The sequence below is a fragment of the Oryzias latipes genome, chromosome 10 (assembly GCF_053564925.1).
Source record: "Oryzias latipes strain Hd-rR chromosome 10, Olatipes_Hd-rR_3.1".
NCBI lineage: Eukaryota > Metazoa > Chordata > Actinopteri > Beloniformes > Adrianichthyidae > Oryzias > Oryzias latipes.
In genome coordinates this window covers 28,317,260-28,340,867 of record NC_136246.1, presented here as the reverse complement: position 1 = coordinate 28,340,867, position 23,608 = coordinate 28,317,260, and the positions used below count along the sequence as shown (strand labels likewise).

General features: G+C 38.5%; 4 long non-coding RNA genes across 4 annotated transcripts in view; all 4 read left to right on the top strand.

Moving 5' to 3' along the window:
- Nucleotides 1–23,608, top strand: part of LOC144994924 (uncharacterized) — a 591,488-nt gene that overhangs the window by 244,416 nt on the left and 323,464 nt on the right. The window lies entirely within an intron of this gene.
- Nucleotides 1–23,608, top strand: part of LOC144994926 (uncharacterized) — a 405,433-nt gene that overhangs the window by 115,159 nt on the left and 266,666 nt on the right. The window lies entirely within an intron of this gene.
- LOC144994927 (uncharacterized) overlaps nt 1–23,608 on the top strand; it is a 153,660-nt gene that overhangs the window by 34,152 nt on the left and 95,900 nt on the right. The gene's annotated exons all lie outside the window — the stretch shown is intronic.
- LOC144994928 (uncharacterized) lies at nt 1,547–8,693 on the top strand. The gene is made up of 2 exons (XR_013658655.1): nt 1,547–8,235; nt 8,335–8,693. It is a non-coding gene; the product is annotated as an uncharacterized LOC144994928 (long non-coding RNA).

Here is a 23,608-nt window from a genome sequence, read left to right as displayed (position 1 = left end):
GTTAATCCGATATGAGCTGGATATTGATAATGTGTTCACTGTTGATAAATCCTAATCACTGAATGAGGGCTTCCTTGCATGTCTGATTTCATTACAAGCATTCATAGCATTATGAGTTACTTTACACCATGTGGAGTCTCAAATCAGATTTAATTGAGTTCAGGAGTGGATGGACATGTGATTACAGCTGTGGTCCTGCAATGGATCGCAGTTTTACGGGTCAGGTTCCGACTGCTTAATCCTCAAAGTCGAATAACACGCGAAAAAGGATTATGAAACATTTTGGTGTAATGCTGTGGGATTAAATAAAGCCACTTTTTTGAATGGTGACAGTTCATCACTGCATCAAGGGTGTTTGGGTCCGCTGCTAAGAGATGCTGGGGTTTCTAGAGGAAAAGACTCAAACCCTGATCTGCTATACTTATTTTGGCAAAGCGGTGTGACAGATGAGGCTCAGGAACTAGTAAAACACCTGCACATGTTCATTTTGCTGGAGTTCTGGGTTTTCAAGACTGCATCACAGTTATCAGGATCAATAGAAAAGTTTGACTTTATATCAAATAGCTCTTATGGCAGATTTGCACTAGTCGATCTTGGGTGCGTTTCCCTTGCATTGTGTGGGGAAACCGTCTCACGACCGCTTACATTGTCTCCTTGTGTCTCCGGTCTGTCTCCCCTCCACCCTGGCTAGCAGAGGAGTGGTTTTTCCTCCCACCCCCTTGTCGACTATTCCAAAACTTTGTCAATTCCCTCTCCTTCCTCACTGTATCCTTGTAAAATTGAAGTTTGTGTCATAAATGATGCTGTTTTTTAGTAAATCCAAAAATTAAACTTTCATTGTCCTTGGCAAAAATGGACAACGTTGTTTTCCACGGTGTTAACATTCATTTCAACAGAAGTTTTTTTTTTTTAAGCCCGGACCTGATTACCACTTTTTTTTATCACCAAACTGATGCGTTGACAGACCAAAAATAGAAATTTAGCTTGCAATGTGGAGTTACGGACATCAGATGCACATGACGCAGGCGATGTAGAGATGCATTGTAGATGGATTCGGGTAAATCAGCCTTTGCATGTTTTTGTTGCTCCGTGGAGAAAGTGTGTTAGTGTGTTAGTCTGGGTGTAGTGCAGGCAGCGCAGAATCTTCCTAGAAGTGGCTGTTCCTCATTTTGTGACGTCACAATGGGAGGACCCACTCAATTTTGTGGATTGGTAGGATCTGGTGCTCAGAGAGCAGGCTTTAAGAGGAATGCTCAGAAATGCATGAATGGATCAAAATACCCCAATTGGGGTTGTTTTTTTGTGAGGACATTACAATACACTTGAAAGCTCTGAAAGTTGTTTTGCATGATATAAGACCTTTAAGGTCATTGCACGCCCTGGGATGCAAACCCAGGTTTCCTGCACTCCAGTCTTACACTCAGCCAACTACCTTTAAAATGTGCCGTAAATATGTTCTGAAAAGAAAAGAGCAGTCAGTGATGAAGCAAACCAATGTACTAAAGATTAAAAAAAAAACAAATCAATCTAATAATTTAGTCAACTAACCTTTATTTAGATATTATAGAGTTATGCCCAAATGTTAGAGAGCCACAAGGTTTTTTGAAACAAGCATGGCAGGATTAAACCAGTAAAGTGGCAATACAAAATAAAAAATATAAATAAAATAAAACATCACAGTACCTCAAATCTGAGCAAGAAGGTTCTTGTTTTGCCAAAAGAAAACTGGAATTCTGTGGAAAAAGGGAAAAAAAAAATCCAAAAGGCTTTGAGGAAAGAGAGAAAGCTCGACTGTGAGCCGGCCTGGTACAAAACACCAAATGATGGTGAAGTGTTGGTGAGTGGATAGAAGGCTGGCCCTTAATGTAACAGGGAACAGGTGCATCAGCCACATGAGACCAACCTGGAGGAAAAGAAAAGACGCATGTGTGCACACCCACACAAACACACAACGGGGCCAGGATCCTGACAATGCCTGGAATACTTTCCAGTTTTACCATCTGTGAAGTGGACTTTTTTTTGTTAAATCCTATGCCAGAACTTTAGCCGTTTTACTGTTTTTAGAGCAATCTGCCTAAATGATCTGTTTTAGGAAATATCAGCATTTTTCACTAATGCAAATTGAAAAAAATACAAAGACATTGTTTAGATTTCTACAAAAAATGACTTGAAATTTCCCAGAGGGTTTATGAAGGGGAAACCATTTGAAAATTGCTACTTTGGAATACTTTAGCACATGTCTGCCATCGTCGGTTTTAGACCACAAATCCCATTTTATGGGTTGTGTATCTTCCAGTAGTCTTCATTCCATAAATTCTCCATAAAACCTCAGAACCCAATACACTGTTGGACTCCAGAGCCTCATCAGCAGGACCTCTGGAAAATCAGTTCAAGTACTGTGATGGCTATTAGCCACATAAACTGTAAAATACAAACAGGCACGACATTTCAGGTTTGAAATGTCGTGTACTTTGAAGATCTTCTGTTTCTCAGACAGGAATAATGTTTCTCTGTCACTGCTATTTTTTTACTGGACTCAGTCTTGCAAATACACATTTTCTTGATTACCCAAGTCCAGCTGTTGAACTGCAGTTCCTGAGGGAGGAGGATTTTTCATTGCACAGCTTGCCCACTATGGAGTGCAATGGTGATCCCATTGCACAGCTGTGTGTTTTCCCTTCCCAATTTCCCTTGAAATTGGAAAACAGGTTGAGTTTGGGCAGATGTCCAACAGATCGCAAATGCATTCAGCTGTTCGCTTGGCTCTGTCAGGCAGGGTTGGGTCTCAGTGACCTCTGAAGTAACTCGCACGTGAAAGTATTACCGTTAGCAGTTAGAACTGAAAGCCTTGGTCACATCTGCCCTTACTGGTGGATACAGGCTGTCTGCAGGTGAAAGATGGACAAACCTGTACAAGTGGCCAACAAGAAGTATCAAGGTGGCAGACCGCTTGGTGAGCCCATAGAAATAAAATGTTCATGCACACTTTTCCTTCGACATGCTTCAAGTGACAGGTCATAGTAAAGACTTACACAACACGTAAGGGTAAGTAATGGTAAAATAGGTGAAATGCAGGGTACAGATTTCTAATTTTTCTATTAATTTAATTAATTAATTAATTTTTCTATTCTATTAACTGAAGACATGGTGACCAGTAACTACTTAAGCCGGGTTAGTTGAAAAACAAGCAGGGCATTAGCTCACGAGGATCGGAGTTGGAGACCACTGGACTACAGTGTGGCGTAATGTCACAGTACGACAGCATCACCTGAACGGAAGTGTGTGTTACTTACATTTGCCTTACAATTTTTCATCATGCACTTACCACACCCCTCAATGGTAGGTTCCCTTTTTATGACATCCCTTGAGGTGGCCACACAAACTTCAAGGGAACCTGTGCCCCTCTTAAGATGCAGCCGCTCCTCTCCACGACCCTCTAGATTCGGATTCTTTATTTGTCATTTGTGCACAACTTTGGACATGCAACACCTAAAGAAATTCTGTGCACAGAACAAAATTACATTCGGACCGTACAACCCAAACACCCGCAGCATTTGTACTGGTCAACCCCCGTAAGGTTTCATGTGACTAAGGCTCAAGAAGCTTCTTGGATGAGCAGCAAAATCATCCTTTTGTTGCCCTGAAGAACAGAATCCAGGGATAACTTGACCTGGATGACTGAGAATCTTCACAGTGAGTCCAAAGGACAAAACCAAGTTTTAATAGAGCAGTGTTCTGACTTTTTGATTAGGCTTAGCCTGAGTGCACTAAATATAATAGTCAAAGAGGAACGAGAAGGAAAAAAAACGACAATTTTTTAACAAAACTTGGCTCCAGCTTCAGCAAACTGGGGTTGTGTGTTTATTGCAGCAGACCAAACGCTGCAGAAAAATCCCACCTTTTGACTGTTTGGACATGAAGAATTCAGGTTCCTTGAAGTTTTATTCCACTAGAACCTTTTTGTTTAAACTTTACTTTATTCTCAACCATTTTACAACAAAGTATTTTCATTTATGAGATTTACTCTGTGTTGGGTTCCTTAATGTATTTATTTTATAACACATTTGGTTTACATTGGTGTTAGTGTGCTCCATTTCTCATCTAATGCATTTTTTTTCTGCACCTTGACTTAATTTACTTTTTGATTTGTTTCACAGAACTTGTGTCTCCTGTGGATTCTGCTCTGTGTTTGATCTGATTTTTTCAGTCACAGCAGTTTCTGCTTTGCTGATTGTCACACCTGTGTTTTGTTTATCATTACTTCAGCCTGCACCTGGCCAATCTGAACAGAAAATTATGTAAGGATCTGTTGGGACAGACTCCACAATCACATTTGTTCTTCTCACACAGTAGATCGGTCTAACACATTATTATATTTAGATTTTGTACTTAACGTTCAACACAAGGAGGTTGCAAACTCCAGTTTTGTACTTGGAGTTACAAGAAATATTTCCTCTTGAAAACATCTCTTTACTCTCCAAAAATATAAAAACCAAAAGTGCAAAACCGATAGAAATCTAATGTAAGTTGTGTTGTACCAGAGTATCATTCTGTGTCTTTAAAGACCCACTTCGATAAAAAATAATGTTTTTGATGTTTTGAACATTTTCTTGTGGCATTTTTCTGATAAAGGAGGACATGTATATAAAAAAAAAAAATTAAAATTGCCTTTCTTAGTATTTCTTTATTCAAATCATTGTGAACCAGGAGCAGACAAAAAATGTAGTTTTAAAAAAAGAGGGAACTTTTAGTGCACCGTTCATGTATGTCTTTATTTTCCTTGTCTGAGCTGGGATCTGGCTCTAAACTGAACGGCTGGATTGCTTGCATCAGTATTTTTAGGTTTGGTGGTGTGAAGGGGCTGTAAGCTAGCAGTAGAGTGTGTGAGAGAGAGAGGATCCCTCCTTCATTTAGACATCCCTGAGGTTTCCTCTTTCTTCTTTCTTTTTGCCCAGCTTAGTTTAGTCTGTTCATTTTGGTTTAGCAATTACCTATTGATTTCTATGACTTATTATTCTTTATGATTTAATGTTTCTAATACATTTACCGGTGTGAAGCCCATTGTTGTAAAATTGGGCTTTATAAATAAAATTGAATTGAATTAAATGTATAGCACTCAGTCATTGGTGACGGGAAAGGGGGGCAGGCCTGCTCCAATGCCAATGGTTTCACCCACAACTCAGAGGTGAATTGAACTTCTGCCACTTAATCATATTTAAAAGACCACTGGGAATGCTTTGAAAACAGATCAAATTGTTCGGAGTGGGTCTTTTCATCACCTAAAAAATCAAAATCTTACGTTCTAGGTTCTCACTTTATAAATTCTCAATCTTCTTTATTTCAGCAGCTCTTTTCCTACTACTCTAAGGCCTATTCAGAGCAATACATCTATAGTAGCCTATTCACTGGAGCTTAAGTCAAAGACACTAGGAATACTAGTTGACTTATAAAGTAAATACTGTCTTTCAGGCAGAGTAGCAGAACTGGTTAGGGTAATATTTAAGACATATTGTGCATTTTGTGGTACTAGTACCAAACCTGGCATGGATATATCTTAGGATCCCCTGTAGGTACCATAACCATTCGGCCTGCAACAACCGTTTGGGGTCCTGGGACTAGTGCTGACGTCACAATATTTGATTGGCTGTCCGTTGGTCCGATGATGTATCGGATAGCGATTAGTCGGAACAAATTACGATATTACCATAGACGAAGATATTATGCTGTCCGTTGTAAACAAACAGAGCTCCGACACAGAGCGAGATTATCTTCTAAACGTGCTTTTATTATTGTTATGATTATTATTAAGTGCATTCCTGCCGAACGGACAGCGGTCCGAACCCTCCTTCTGCAGACTGCACACCCTAAAAAAGCACCTTCCCTGCCTGCAAACACATAGCTACGAGACTCCAGCTGCTCTGCCCAGAGACACGGTTCGCTTTAGTGGAGCAGCAGGTTCAGTCTAACAGCCACAGATCAGGTTGTGGCAAAATCTCACTATAAACACTACAAAGAATAATGTCAGACACAGCTAATGAGGGAAAATAACTTTGAGTTACAAAAGGGAGCGTGAAATGAAAATATGTAGAGTCCAAGCAGATCTCCAAGCTACGTAGTTTTTCCAAGTGGGGCTACCGTAGTGTGACATTATTCTCAGTGGAAAGGACCCCGAACGGTTATTGCAGGCCGAATGGTTATGGTACCTACACCCCTATTTCAGAAAAGTAGGTTAGCCACTAGGGGTATAAGAAAAAGTCGATTCGGCAAACTATCGCGATAGTTCATTTGCCGATACTTGTATCGATTCAAAATGCTGCCAGGACAATATTTATTTAATTATTTCTGAGTGTCCTTCAGCGTCTGACCCTTGTTTTCCACTTCACCCTCCGACCGCTAGTTGGCAGCAGAGCACACAGAGCCTCTTTGAGCAGCTCCACACCACACAAGACAACAGGAAGACTGCAGCCAGAGGCAGTTCGTTCTGTTGTTATGAGACATGAACTACTCCGTTTTTACTCGGGATGGATACCAAACAGAAACTTTGAGCCATGTTGCTGCCAGTAACATATAAAAATGTGGATTGCTGTGCTTTTTAGCGGCTCAGATAAATACGAGGGAAGCACGGCAGCGGCTAATGTGCTTAGCATCAGCTATGCTATCGGCAAAGCGGGCTAAAGTTCTGCAGAACCTCCCCGCAATAGATTCTAGTTTAGCGACCTGATGGATCAGAGGGATGTGTACAACGCTCTGAAAAAAGGCCGACATCGTGGCGAGGAGCGTTACCAGTTGTGTAAGAAGCGTGCCTGCAAAGGTGCAGCAGAGGCAGAGCAGACTGATATGTAAACAAAGCACCTTCTTTGTCAAATTAAAGCAGCATTCCTTCGTTCTGACATGCTGCCTCATCATCACACTTTGTTTCTGGAAAGAATCAGTGTGTGCCCCCCCCCCTTTATTTTTGAAGCACCATTCAGGCTCCTAAACCTTTTAAAAGTACAGGAAAAGCTACATTAAGCAATGTTGAAAATAAACAGCATTTTATTTCCCCAATAGAAACTTTATGGTTAAGGCACATTCATTGTTTTTTCTTATACTGAAAAATATTTTGTTGTGGAAATCAGACAATGTTGACTGTTCCCTTTCTATATTTTAAGTTACCAAAATAAAAGCAATATGAATTTGCTTTGGTAAACGCAACTCATATATGAGATATAGTTGCAGTGCTTAACATTATGATCATTAAATAAACTGAATTTGACAATTTTATTACAGTGGAAGACATTGAAATTCAGGTAGAGTTTTTTAAAAGTCATATTTTTTTTTTAAAAGAAAGAAAATATGTTTCGGTAAAATATTGGGATACATATCGTATTGTGGGGCGGGTATCGAGATATGTATCGTATCGCCAGACTCTTGCCAATACACATCCCTATTAGCCACTTTAGGTTAGCCAATGTCGGCCATTTGTTAAGATGGCAGCAATACAATGAAAAGTTACAAAAGTATTCATTATCTATTTGCCCCAGTCTCAAAAATATGGACTGTAAATGTACAAAATGCAGTCTTTAAACTTGAGTAGTACCTACAGAATAGTATTATTTATAAATAATGTGATTATTATATATATTTTACCATTTTGGATTTTCTCCTGGCTAATGTGCATTTCTGAAAGAGTGGATCATGTCCATGCCAAATTTGGTGTTTGTACTATAGTGAGCACTTCTGAAAGAGGAAGGTACAGTAAAGCAGACAGTGAAGTACTTTTATTGCTCTCTGCTAGCACTTTTAGTTCATATTTAATCTTTAGTTTAGTTGGTTATATTTTTTTGCTCATGCATGATTTGTTTTCATTCAGTCACATAAGCAAGATTCAGTTAAGAATGAGCAACATCTTTAAGAATTTCCAGTATGTGATCTGGGTTGCTCTGTGCTAGATTTTCCTGTTTTTACTCCTGTGTTTCACATTCTAACATGTCAGGTTTTTGTTTTAGGTCCTTAATCAAATCTTTGAGTTACGACGGAGTATTAGGGCCACCAAAAAAAAAAAAATTAGAGCCACCAAAAAAAACAAAAATTAAAATTATGAGATTTTATCTCGTAAATTTAGGAGATAAAAACTCGTAAATTTAGGAGAAAAAAAACTTGTAATTTTAGGAGATTACAGTGGAAGTGAGCATGCAGAGCAGCAGGTGAACGCCGTGCAGCCGCAGAGAAGACCGACTAAACTTTGTTGAACAGGTGAGCTGAATGTTTATTGATAACGTTCCAAATGTCTGGAAGGTCATTTGTTTGATTTACGATTCATTAAAGTTGTATTTATTGATGGTTGGTTTGCAGGATCTCTGCAGCCCGATGAAGCCGTCGTCGGTGTCCCTGCAGCTGTTCGCTTGAATCCTTTCTTCCTCCACCAAAGACAAGACTCTACGTCTGTGTGACGCTTCCGTCACACAAAAGGAGGAGCACTTTTTTTTTGGCATTTTCAACGTTCCGAAGCTAATATAAAACACTATTTTCATTCCTCTTTATTGTTTTATGCTGAAACGGGACATTTCATCTGCAGGAGGGGGGCATTTGTAACACTGTTTACTTCCGCATTGGTGTTGGGATGACAGGTTCATGACGTAATGAGACAAATGAACTTCAGGATATGTGAATGAAAAGGAGAATAAAGGCTGCAGGGATTGTCTACACCCAAACGTGTCTCTGAGCTCCTTATTTTACATATTAAACTCAGCTTAAATAAAAAATAATCTGATTTTGAGTAGCCAAAAGGTTCAGAATCTCTTTGTTTTAAACCTATGATAATCCGGAAATGAAGCTTCACAAAAGGCTCCACATACTTCATCTTGAAGCTAGGTTCCGATAAACGAGAAACTTCAGTGTTTTTTCCTTAATCTACGACTTTTTTCTCGTAAATTTACGAGATTTTAAGTCGTAAATTTATGAGATAAAAAGTCGTAAATTTACGAGTTTTTATCTCCTAAATTTACGAGATAAAATCTCGTAATTTAACTTTTTTTTTTTGGTGGCTCTAATTTTTTTTTTTTTGGTGGCCCTAATACTCCGTCGTATTGAGTCTGTCATCATGTGGCAAAGTCTCCTGCATCTGAATCCCAACTACCCTTTGTGACACTGTCAAGGCTGTTGGGACTTAAAATGATGAATGGTAGGGTTTTTTTATTCATTTCTATGTTACTGCAGTTATTCAGATGACTGTTGGTGATTTCAAACATTCTGGATAGGAGAAAAGGACAGCAAGTAAACTATAATTTTCACTGAAATGTGTCTAGAAAAAAAATGTCGTCTTATTTATATTTGGTGTTTTTCTGTGTCTCCTCCTGTCTTTTGCTGTCCAACTCACCCTTCTGTGTCTGTTTTTTAATGTTCTGTCACAGCAGATTGGCCGTTTAACAAAGAGGGGTGTTAGAAGGTCATAACCGTTGTGGTGCCCTCAGCACTTCTCAGTTGATATTAACAGGATTGGAGACATATTTCATTGGACAGACACAAACATCACCATGAGTTTACCAAACAGCAACTGACTGAAAGATTGTTGATGCTCAGCAATGGGGGAATTTATGTGGCAAAAACAACACTTAAAAGAGGAATTTCTCTTTTTCTTTTTTACAAACATAAAGTTAGTTATAATATTGCGGTGACGAACATTTTCACATGCAATTTTTTTAACCATCTGTTTTTAAGTTCCAAAAAGCTTCAAATTTTTTCTTAGTAAAAACTCTTCTTTTATGTAATCTAATCAGAAAATAATTGTATTATTATTATTTTACAAAATGAGTAAACTATATCCATATATATGATAATATATTACCTTTGGCACACTAAAGAACCTATTTTATGTGAAATATTAGTTATTTTCACAACTCATTTTTCTACCCGGAAGCAGGACTACTCAGGACCTCTGAGGGGCCTGCCCTTTTGCCCCATGTGGGTCACATCCATTTCATGACGTTAACCTAGAGCCGGCCTTGGCATCGTTTCTGCTTTTATCCACAAAAAAAAAAAACAACATCCACACTTTTGCAAAGTTGGATGTGCATATAAAAAGAAGGCGCTCAACAGAGAAAATGGGTGTGTTAGCCTGGGGGCGGGGCTGGCAGCGCAGACTCTTTCTAGAGCGGGCTGTTCTTCACTTGTCTATGTTACAATGTGAGAACCCGCTCGTTTTGGTGGATTGGGAGGGGCTGGGTTTTCAACCGCTTTTTTGTGTGGAATTAACATAACAATACAAATTAATACACACAAAAAGTTGATTATGCGTGATAAAGGTCTTTTAAAGATCAGTGAGATCATAAAAGTAAAGTAAACGTGAATAATTTAGTCAGACTAGAAAACTTAAATAAACAGAAATAAATGAATAATAAAGGAAAGGTGGGTGTTATTTCAGCCGCTGACTGTAAAAATTCAAAATGTTACAAACCCAAAAAATAAATAACTAATGTAGATGGCAAGTCTCCCATAAAGCCTATTTTAAAAACTCATATTTAACCAGGTAAGCAACAATAAATCCGTCTTTATGTGGCATATCATCATGACAAGCAAATAAAATGCTATAACCTTTTCTGCTCATATTGAATTCCATTTGTTAAGATCGGCAGAGAACCATAAAGCTGTCTGAATAAAAACAATAAAATAAAATAAAAAACACAGAAAGGAAATGAAGCATAAGTCCTGTGTGTCTGACTTGATGGATGGACAGAATGGACAGACTGTAATACTCAGCAGGGTGCTGAATAAGATCAATAAAAAAACTGGAAGTGGTTTGTAAAAACTATGCAGGTGAAGATGGATTATGAGTAACTCAGAAATAAGTCAAAAAAGAAAAAAGCTGGGGATAAAAAAAATCATGCTCAAGAACAGAAAGGCAGAGTAATAAAAAAAATCTTCCTTAAGCTGAAATCTATTCAGACTTTCTCAAAAAAATCTTATGGTTTTGTTGGAGGCTGCTGTCCTTTGTTTATACCTATGTTTTGCATCTTGAAACCAAACTGCCTTTTTTCCAGCAACAGACAGAGTAATCCGGTCAGCTAGTTTTGACCCCTGCCTAAAAGCATCCATAGATTCTTACTGGAACTGAACAAAACGATGGACGCCTCTATTTCAAATGGTGCAGCTCTTTTTTTGTTGCAACACATTCTCACTCCCAACTCATCAAATATGGCCGTGTTATTGGGGCACCCGCTGCATCACTTTTTGTCACCAACTCATCGTTTTTCAACGTGCCGCCTGGTCCCGATAACTCAGGGGTCCCCAACTCCTGGGCTGTCAACCAGTCCCGGTCTGAGGGCCGCTTGGTACCGGGCCGCAGACAGACAATAAATGTATTAGGTAACTTTGATTATTTAAAGTGGCTGCTCGTTCGGGCACTAGCTATGTTATAAGCCCAAAGCTAAAAGTAAACAAAAGCAGAAATAAAAGACGTGTTTGGAAAGTTTCCTTGGGGAGAAAAGAGCCTTCAACTTCACAGAAAATCTTTGTAAGGACTGTACTTTTTTAGCGAGTGTAAATACCTTGAAACCAGTTCTTGAATAAGGCTACATTCACACTGCAGGCTGAAACGACCCAATTCCGATTTTTTTGCCCCTATGCGACCTGTATCTGATCTTTTCATGACAGTCTGAATGACACAGAAACGTCATCGTTCTGCATTGAAGTAGGCGGGAATGAGATCATAAACATTAACCATGGCGGACGATGCTGCTGAGACCAGTCAGTGGAAGGGAAGCGAGGTTATTGATTGGATTCATATTTGGGGTGACAGCTCTATTCAGGCTAAACTCAAGGGCTTTTATCGCGACCCGGTGGTTTTTGAAAACATTTCCAGCGAAATGGCAGAGCTTGGTGTTGAACCTTCCCCGTGATGACATTTTTCCCTTTCCGACCGTGGTCAGAAGCGTGGGGGACCAAAGGCGGCTCCTCCTTCGGGGTTCACTTCCCCGTTCTGACCCTCAGATTCTCGAGAACGGGTTAATAAGGGGTCAATAGCAGTTATTCGGAGGAAGCCTTCTTTTTTTATCGTTCTCCTTCCTCCTTAACACACAACATGAATGCACCCCCCCACTGCCCCTCTCACTCCCTCCTGCGCTGCACGTGCTGTCTCCTCTCTCTTTCACACACACGCGCGCGGCCCTAGCACATCCCCATTCCACAACAGTGAATACATGGTAAATGGCGTATACTTGTATAACCATTTTCTACCTACAAGGACAAAGCGCTTTTACAGTCACAGACCCATTCACCCAGTCACACACACATTCACACTCTGGTGGCTACTCCGCTGCCAAACACAGGCGTCCGCCTACCACCAGAGGCAAGGTGGGGTTCAGTGTCCTGCCCAAGGACACTTCGACTCATGGGCGTGCAAGGCGGGAATCAAACCTGCAACCTTACGACCATGGGTCGACCGGCTTACCGCTGCACCAAGGCCGCCCGTACAGACAATCCTGGCTCCAATGCCTTTTTAAAATGAGAAGATTGTTATTGTGCTGGGTCCTTTGTGAAAATTAATGTAATAATGCAAAAAGAGCTCTACTGTTAACACTGTTGTTGACATCCATTGTCATAACGTTAGCTACTTCCGTTAACAATGAGTGACGTTGTTCCCCGTTGAGTACTCTACTGCGCATCCGGGTCACTTCTGGGTCATTTCACGGTCACACAGGAGATCACAAAACTTCGCATTTAATTGGAAATGTGAACGGCCTTGCAAAAAATCGGATTTTTTCAAAAAAAATCGGAATTGAGTATTTGTGTCTGTGTGAACTTAGCCTTAGTCCACAAAGATGTTTAAATAAGGAGCAAACCTTATAAGAAGTGTTAAAATACACATTCACTGGTTTTTAAGCGCATTTATTTTAAGTTTAAGTTTGATTCTTTTCAGTGTTCACTGTTTCTGTAATTTACCACTAATGCTGCCACCTCTGTAATGAAATAAAAGCTAATCCATATTTAAATATGATACAAATATACCATCCTAAAATATCTATACTTTAAAGTAGTTTTTAGTATAATATTTCAAACTAAGTCTTGATTGTCTCTGCAGAAAAATAAATAAAAAAGATGTTGATGCTACTGACAGTGACTGTGATGTATGGCGGTAAATTATTCTGAGACGTCACCATGACAACTCAGCTTGGTAAAAGTTGCAAAAACAGAAACTTTTACATTCCATAATTCTTGGCCTCATTGGAGGTTCTCAGGTTGGTTGATGCTATAATTAAAAGTTTCAGCACAAGTAAATTATAAGCTGCACAAAAAGATGAAAATTAATATGCAAATAAATCTGATTAGTTTGAAAATAAAATAAAAAAGAACAAGAAATAAAAGCATTCATTTACTTTTTTCTCTGGCACAATCCTAAATCAGAGAGTTTCTGTAACTTTTAGGCCTGAATAGGAGTTGCTTTAGGGATTTACAATGAAACTGCTTATGAACTGCTCAATACATTTATTGCTTCCACAGACATCATTAAAAAAATTCTCTCTGGTGACTTGGCTTTAATTGAACAAAACTACAACTATTTTTATGCTACGTTTACACCAAATGTGCGTCAGGAATTGTGTTGGCCGCCTATATTTGGACGTAGGGTGAATTTACTCCCCAACGCCAGTCCTTAAATGTGTGATCACTACATTGAGCTGAGTCTGTGTTTATCTCCTTTACAATAAATGGAAGACATGGAGAATGTTGAGAGATCGGATTTGTTTATCTGGAGAGCAACAAAGGCGTCGGTAATCAAGTCTCCATGTCTGGGTTCATGAGGTCTTCCATGAACTTTTGTTGGGGATGGGAAGGGGGAGGGGTTGCTTAACACCAATGGTGCCGTCCACAACTTGGAGGCAAATTTCAAATGAACTACTGCTGCTCTGCAGAAACTATGCCCGAGCTTTTTTTATTTAGGCCAAAAAAATGACCTAATCCTTATTACTAAAAACACACTGGGAACATTTTTAACATAGGTCAATAGCGTGTTTAGGTACTGAATCAGATTGAGATATGCTCATTGGACTGTCTATTTTTCCATTTCCTTTAAAGTTTTGCTACTAAAATAATTGAACAAAATAAAATCTGTAAAATTTTATCAATTCCGGAATGACTGGAACATTCTAAGTGTTCAAAATGTTTTTCTTCACACAAATGCCACCAAAAATATGATCAATTCTGATGAGATGAGAGGCATGAACATGTGGTCAGTGGTTGATGGATCAGTCTCTTTCCTTCCTTAAACAGAACTTAGACTATTTTATTTCAGGACACCAGTGCTACTACGCAAAGGGAATCGTTTGAAGCGCTTGCACTAAATCAAAGGAGAAGATACATCAAAGCATCTTCTGCAAGTCCAAACTTTTTCAGGCAAGGTCCCACAGTGTGCATAACTCTGTCTTTTAATGCTCACACACTGCTTAGGACACAAAAATTACACTCGCATGCTGTAACAAGGACAAGATTTGCTGTTTGCCTCAGATTTCTTTTACAGTTCTTGGAGACAAGGATTTTGGGATTGGGATTAGAATTTAAAGAAAGTAACTTTTCCTTTTACTGAAAGATTAATGTCCAAGACATCAGCTTCCAGAATATTATACAAAGTGGACCTTGGGGGGGATTTTCTCCTCTGAAGTTAACATGACGGAGCAAAATGCTGATCATTAACTTCCTGTTTTCTCCCCTGACATCGCAGGGCTCTGCACACTGTCAGATAAAGCACGATGCTGGAAGGCCAGAACTGTTAACGCTGCCGGAAAGCACACGCACAAAAGAAGATCCTCATCATTTTATTTTTTATGAAAGCCGTTTCATCCATGTTGATGTCAGAGAACTGCCTGAGCACCATTTCACCAAGTTCTAGCTGTTAAATTTTAAAGGCCAGGCTGGTTTTAGGAAACTTATGACAAGCTATGCTCTTAAAATGAGCATATTTGAATAATAGGACTATTACTGTTGTTCATCAGTATCGTGAATGCAAGGGATTAAAGAAACTGGATAAGGATTAAAAAATCTTGACACATTTTTCCTACAAAAATGCTTTATTTCAGTATTTTCAGCAATCGTTGTCTAGAATGTGACTACATGAAGGCTTTTTTTGTATGTGAAAGAAGGCAAAAAAGATAAAAGCTTGAGAGTGTTCCTGGAGTTCGTCCTCTTCAGGTCCTCCTCACTCGGTTTGAAGAGTGAGTCTTTAGCAGTGGGCGTCGTAGGAAAGCTCTCCCCACACTAAGCAGATGTGTTATCCAGCACAGAAGGAGGTGCACTGATGGATTCAAATAAGCCAATCAGAGCAGCATGACAGTCTGTCAGGTTCCCAATGTCAACCACAGCGTCCACTGTTGCCAGCTGACAACTTAAAAGGAAAGTGTCTATGTTGGTTTAACAGGACTTCAAAGACATTAGCAGAGAAAGAATTTCTCTCTATATCGAAGTGATACAACAAAAAAATGCAAGGTTTTATTTTAAGGGACATGTAACCCTTTAAAATCCCCTCCAATTATCTTTTGTAAAAGGTTTTCCAATTTAATTCTATTCAATTCTATTTTATTGGTGTACTCCAAATTCACAACAACAGTCGTCTCAATGGGCTTCGTACCGGTAATTGTAAGGTAAACATACAATCCAAAAGAATCATAAATGCATAGAATTAAATAGGATAATACTAAACTTTAACTAAACAGACTAAACTAAAGTGGCATCCCTGCCCTCAGACCCTGCCTCACAAAAGGGTGAATAGATTTTTTAAACAGAAAAGAGGGTAACCTATGAACAACATTCCAGGTTGCTATGTAGAAACAGAACTAAAGTCTTATGGTTTTACCCCAGTTAGTGTTCAAAACAGAACCAGATGACGAAGAAGAGTTAGGAACAGAAAAATATATTCCCAAAGCCCAGCAGCTTGCAGATGGAGCTGTGAAAGCTTATTAGTCGAAAGTGTGCTTCCCTTCTCAAAGCAGGTGATCTCATAGTTGATCTGGATTCTGCTTATTAACTTCTCTTTTAAGAATTACTATAGTTAGCAAGGACCAATAAGTTCATCTTCATTGAATTTAGGTGAACATGTAAGAATCCAGAAAATGTGCATCTCAACAGCAGGTCAGACTCTGTCACACACAGGGCTGGGAAAGAAATGACTGTCAGGTCAGGTTAGAAACTCCAGTTTTTATCACATTCAGACAGGAGATCATGTAGATCCAACCAGACAGCTTGTCTCTGTAAAGGTATGGAGCAGATGTGGGTAGACACTGGTGCAAGTACATTGATCAAAGTGATTGATAAAGATAAGGATAAATTACACAGGACAAGAGAATAAAAAAATAGAGACCATTTCCATGTAACTTGAACAGTAAATAAATTCTGGAACTGTAAAACTGAGCATTATTTCTTGAATCCGTTTATCTGACTGCGTGTCCAAAACAAATCCAAACAATAAAAAATCTGATTTTTTTACATCAAAAGAAACCCAGTTATTCCTGAACACAGTTTCCATTTTTCAGTCATCGATGGATCTGTAAATCTTTCTACTTTATTTCCAGATTGTAAAACACAATTTTCACCACAAATATGTCAAAACTGAGACAGACAGCTACAGCATTAAAAAAAAGATTATCAGTCTGTTGTGTTGTTTTTGCTGTGCAAACAATAACATTCACAACAACAGATTGATAGAAAAGGCTACAGAAACAATCAGTTTGACTTTAAAATCAAAGAATTTTGCAATAGAATAAAAATAAAAAAGTTTTTCCTATAATACATGCTAATTCTCACCCAATCTTACCTAAGGGAGAAGAGGATTCTCACTAAAAGGGAGAAAAACACTTATTGAGGGGATCAGGGCGCATCTCAGTTCAAGTTTTGGATCAACTAAACTGGGCTTTGTGTGACATCAAAGAATATCTGAGGTAAAACGGATGTTTAAAAAGTTTGACACATTAAAGGACCTATGCCATGCTTTTCCTGAGCCTTTTATAGTAAACAATATCCATGTAAATGCATATGATAATATATTACCTTTGGAACACACACAAAAAAAAAAAAAACAGCCACAACCACAAGGCCACCAGCCAACCCCAAAGAGTTTCTATGGGGCTTAGATCCTCAGGCTGGCTAGACTTCCTACAAAAACCATAGGACATTCTCCCAATACTCTTCAGGATCCTCTAAATGCTCTCTAGCAAACTTTAGACAGGCCTGCATATGTAGTGGCTTTAGCAGGGGGACACGTCTGGCTCTGCAGGATTTGAGTCCCTGGCAGCGTAGTGTCTTACTTTGGTCCCACTTCTCTGCATGTCATTCACTAGGTCCCCCGTGTTCAGTGAGTTTTGCTCACCTTTCTTGTGATCATTTTGACTCCAAGGGGTGAAATCTTGCTAGAAGTCCGAGATGGAGGGAGATCATCAGAGATCTTGTATGTCTTCTATTTCCTAATAATTGCTTCCAGAGTTGATTTCTTCACACCAAGCTGCTAACCAATTGCAGATTGAGTCTTCCCAGACTGGTCCACCTCTTTGTGTCTGGTGTCCTTAGACAGCTTTTTGATCTGAAATACTGTGTCAATATAAAGAAAACAACTGTAAGAACTGCAGAAATAGGTCATCTTCATGATGGCTGGAGTCCTTGTAGTCCAGTTATCAAGCAAACTTCCAGAGAAGAAAACACCACTCATCAATGGCGAGAAGAGCCAGCTAGTTGATTAGGACATCTGATCAGGATGCCTTCCAAACTTGCAAAGATGTTACAGAGCAATCCGGATGTTAAAAAATTCAATCAGGATGGAGAGATTTCACATTCTGGATGGCCTCTCTGCCAAAGGAGCCAAAAAAAGCCATTGGGGAAACAGAGGTTTGGAGTGAAAAACTTCATTTGTCGCTCTTTACGCAGACAATAATGGTTAGATGAAAACTGTAATCAGATCATTTTTGTTACCAATTTACTAACCGTCTTGGATTGACTTTAAGGTAAGATCTTAGTGAAAAAGACATTTGGGTAGTTTATTGCGCTGTAGTTGCTAGGTAACCAATAATCAGTAACATGAATTATAAAATTCACAGTTTGGATCACTGATTTATACTGCGGTTTGTAGGAACAAGGTGGGAAAGTGGATCTGGAGATCATGGCAAAACCTTATTCCTGAGAAGATGAAATTAACAAACATCAAAGTCTACATATCAGAGCAAAGTGCGGCTTTGCGTTAATACCTGTAAAGGAGGATTATCATGGCTTCTTAGGCAGCGGCAGAAATGTCTTTCTATGAGGATGGCTTTCTAAAATTATCATTTGCAAAGTTCTACTCACCTACTAACATGAAATGTAAGCTTCATAGGGTGCATTTTCTTCCAAAGCTTTGAAAGGTAACAATTTAAAAAAAAGGGGAAAAGAAAACAACTTATGCCTATTTTAATATCATCTATTTAATCATTTTAAAGCCTAAGGCCTTTTCTTTATTACTATGTCAAGGTAGACTTCCCTTCTGAGATTATTAATGCATGTTAATGTTTAAAAAAAATATCACTCCTAAGTATTCATTGATTTATTTGAAAATCACAAAGATTCCAGGTGACTTTCAAAAGTTGTGTTCACATGGATGCAATTTGTCACAAAAGACACACGAGTTCTACTACCTAATGAAGGAACTGTTAAATCATTATTTTGTCACCCAAATTTTTCATGTTAATATGAACATTTGCGTTGGGAAACAATTTGATTTGACCTTTCAAAAGTCTCAGCCACACGCCATGACCCACTTAGCATTGCTTTCTCAACTGTGACGACCAGGCTAAATCTCTTTTTAGTAGTTTCCATCAGTTCATCTGGTTAGTTTTATTGATCTTCTTTTAGTTTTTCTAAAAGCATTCCAAAAACAAAAGTCATTTTTGACTTTAAACTACCTTTAAGCTTTCCTGCACTGTTACCTTTCCACATTACTACACCTAAAGCCTTACGGGTGGATATGGGCTGACTCTGTGGGCAAACCTGTGTGGGGCAGGCAGTTGGCCCGCTTGAGACATTCAAGTTCTAGATGGCTCGGTGAGCCCATAGAGCAAAAATGTTCACGCAAATTTGTTTTGACGAGCATTCGTGGGAGATGGTTCAGAATAAAAACGTATACGGAAGTAGGTGAGACGCAGGCCGGCATATGAATTTTCTTCTTCTTTTTTTTTTTAAACCTTCTCAACCCTGCACGAGGGGCCCATGAGTGTTATCTTGAGTGTAAGTAAGTGAACGCTCCTTGTATGTAGCCTGACTGTAAGAACTGAGGAAAGTAGACCATCAGACTGTAATTTGTGTGGGCATCCACTTGCCTATCATGTGCACACCCTGTGACATGCAGTTAGGCGGGATCAGTAAGAGGCCAGTACTCGCACCTTACAAATAACTAGTCACCTGTATGTCATAAGTGTGTGTAACTTACATTATCCTCACAAATACCTTACGGTACACTTACCACACGTTCCATTTTCATGACATTCTTTTATGTGTTCGCACAAGCCTCAAAGTTTCCTGTGTCTTCATAAATTGTTCTGCTTGGTTTCCATAACAACTGTTAACTGTTAAATTCTTAATGATGAGGTATCATGACTTCCTGACCACACTTGTCCACTTAAAGGAAAGTGGACCATATTTTTACTTAAATTATGTACAGAAAATAAAAATGCATTGAGCCTTGAAACCACATGAACATAACCTTAGATTATCTATAATTGGTGACACATGACTCTGATGTTCCTCAATAAAAGGCAGATATGAGAAAAGAATCACAAACATGAATAAAAAGCCTGCAGAAGTCCCTGTAGCTGGGATAACCTCACAGAATTTGCCTGTTATCTGTGGATAACATTAATGTACAGAATCTCTGATCCACTTTTCTTTTCACAGTTTCTCTAGTTTATCATCATTCCTGTCACTGTTGATGGAAATCTTCTTCTGAATACTGCTTCATTGTAGTCTCTGCAGCTAAATGCCACGATACTGCCAGGAGTGTCAGGGAAAGGCTGTAGTGCACACCGTATACCTCACTCAACTGTTAAAATGATAGCTTCCTGGAGTTCTAGCAGCAATGGATGGCGTTCTATTCTAACAACAAAGAAAACCGGGTAAATAATCGGCAGTCCACAACTTTTTTTAACTGAAGCAGGAACTTTTGCAAGAATCTGCAAGCCTATTTGGTTTGTTACACCTAAATGTCCATGCAACACTTGATTAAAACACACGTTAATCCAGCATTAAAAGGTAAAGGTCAGTACATGTGCAGATCACTTGCAGAACATTCCCACCTATTCATGGCCTGAGGTCCAACATTTTCTTTTGCTAATAACAAATAATTCAAGATATTGTTGTGAAGACATTTGAATATATAATCGAATTACTGGAATTAACAGAAATTATCACAATTTATGTTTATGGTTTATTTATAATAAAACTTTATATATAAAGTTTTATTTATTTTTTTAAATTTTTTTTACTTGCCACTAAAAAGATAACAGATGACTCCCAGAGAGCGTATTAGAACAGTTTACAGCCCAACAGCAGAACACAAACCAAAATATAGCGTTGATGCTAAAACTAAAACGAATTAAACGAGGTAAAAACCGCAGTCCTGTTCCAAGAATCCAGCACAATCATTGTCTTAATGAGGGGGTATGGTTTTATGATTGACAGTTGTCAATCATAAAACCACCTGCCCCATTAAGCGAAAATAAATGCTGTTTTTTTTAATGAAAAGTCAAATTCTGCTCAATCTAATCATTTAAGCATATGGGGGCCTCTCAGCCAATCAGAGCATGGAAAATCATCTGCCTTCTGTTTCCACTATACTTCTCCTCTCACACACATATATACTTCTTTCTCATACATACATTCGTCTTTCATGTACATAAATTCTTATCTCACACACATATCTTCTTCTTTCTCTTTCGGCTTGTCCCATCAGGGGTCGCCACAGCGAAACAACCTCTCTTTCGAGGATGAGTCGCATTGGTTAACTTGGCAATGTTTTACGCCGGATGCCCATCCTGACGCAATCCTCTCAATCCAACCGGGCTTGGGACCGGCACAGAAGCAGAGAAGGGAATAGGGAGCAGCCCGGATTCAAACCCTGGTTTCACGGACGGAAGGCGCCGCAAACCAGCACGAGCTGAACTGGCTCCCTTCTCTCACACACATATATACTTTCATAAACAAATTTACTTCTTTCAACGACATATAGACTTCTTTCACAGAAATATATTCTTCTGTCACAGACGTATATACTCTTCTTTCACACATGGATAAACTTTTTCCCACACAAATATACTTCTTTCATAAAGATATAAACTTATACACATGTATAAAATTTTTGACACACACACACACATAAAAAAATATATATATATATATATATATATATATATATATATATATATATATATATATATATATATATACTTTCCCACACATATACTTCTTTCACAGATATACTTCTTTCTCTGATGTATGTACTGCGTTCACACACATATATACTGCTTTCACACAATTATGTACTTCTTTCGCATGCATATTTTCAGAAGTAAGAGCTCTGAGTCTGAGCCTCACTTAGTGCTAAATATTGTTTGTGCCACTTTGCCTGGATAACCCAGCGTTATATCAGAACCTGTTCTTCATCTTTTCTGACCTGTTTTGTCTTTGACTCCGTTTGCCTGCCTCTGCCCCGAATCTTGCCTGGATCCTGACTACTCCTGTTTCTTCTCTGATACTCCCATGCTCGGTATTGACTCCTGCCTGCTGGACTTTTAGCTAAGCTAATAAACTTGCTGCAATTGGAACCAGTCATCTGCCTGTTTACTGACACATTTTTACGTCTTTCACACGTGTATACTTTTTTTCACAGATGCATATATTTCCTTCACACACTTATATACTTCTTTCACACACATATATACTTTTTCACACACGTTCTGTATATACTTCTTTCATAAACATATATTATTTTTTATATCTGTATATAATTTAGGAGTGTGAGAATATGTCAATTGAAGAGAGAGACTGTTTGTAAATGAGAGTGTATATATGTATGTGAGTGACTATGTATGCAAGCTTGACATGTACGTATGTGTAAGGGAATATATAGGTATTATGTCAGAGTTTATGTATGTGAGTGGCTAAGACTGGAAACATGTCTTGTACGGGCCCTCATATCTCCTGGTTCTGAAAGCTGTTATTCAAAAAACGTTCTTTAAATTGGCATACAAAGCTGTTGGTCAAAGATAGGCGGGCAAGGGGCGTTGATCTACTGCTTTACATGAGTAAGAACATATTCTATAACAATTAAGATATTCGTATTTAAACTCTCTGAAAGTCAACTGAGCGAATCAGCCACTAACCGCTACCACTGGCCCGAAGCAATTTTTGCCTGTAAAGTCTGAACCGAAACCCACCAACTGGATGAGAAATCACCCGACCTGGCAACCCTGTTGTGAAAATAGTATGTTCCTGTTTACTGCACCTTTTATTATCTTGTCTTGATCACATTGACACAAGCAACTTTCCATTAATCAGAACTATTTCCTGGAGAAAAGGGGCTGGTTGATCTCCAAACATCGTACCAGAGAGGTTTGTTTTTCATATTTACATTAACTAAGATTTTCCGTTCAGATTAACTTTGGTTGAATGGTTGAATCTGTGTCACGTTCACAATAGGTTAGTTGTGATTATCACAACCGTTTGTGGTTTGTTGGCTATCCTCCGTTTGTTTACTTCCAATAAACATTGTTTTACGTCTGATGTATCACAAATACGTACATGTTTTTAATGTGGAACCACAATTAATAACTAAACTAGAGGGAAAAAAATCAATGCAAGAACAGCATCACATAAATTTGCTTGCAGAAAGTTAGGTTCTTTAGATGCAAAAAGTTGGGTGTTATGTCAGTGTTGTTGGTTGAGGGCTAAATAATTGAGGGGAATTCCCTCATAAGGTTTTCAGATCTAGAGCCACTAAATGTCATGACAATGTTAACAGATTTTATAATTATAGTTTATATAATACAAACTACTTAAACTGGTTTGTTTTCAATTTCTTTTCAACAAGCAACAATTTTGCTTGTAAAAAAAATCAATCTCTGATTTTTAAATGTTAACATTACCTTTTTTATTTCTTAATAAATTAAAAAAAACAAGGAAAATCAGGCTCACATTTTCAATTTCAGTTTTAGTAATTTAGTTGAAACTAAATATTGTTATAGAATGATTTAGCCATTGTATTTTTTTACTCATCATCACTCATCAGTTTTCCTGTCATGAACGATTGAAGGAGAAGTGACAGAGGTTACCAGTATGCTTTGTGAAGACACTGAGAGAACAAAAAGATTATATGGATGCTTTATTAAGCGCTTTAGAAAGTCTCCACTGTGCATCAAATGAGAAAGAGGCTCCACTTCTCGGCTCATGCTGTGCACTCTGAAAAAAAAAACGTCTGGATAGAGCTACTGTCAGCAAAGATGGAGAGCTGTGTCTGTGCAATCAACGATGTGGCTTTGCATGTCTGTAATTCCGATGAAAGTCTTCATTTAAAAACTCCCATATCACATTGGGAGGGCATGTACATGAAAAAAATAAGATAAAATACCCATTC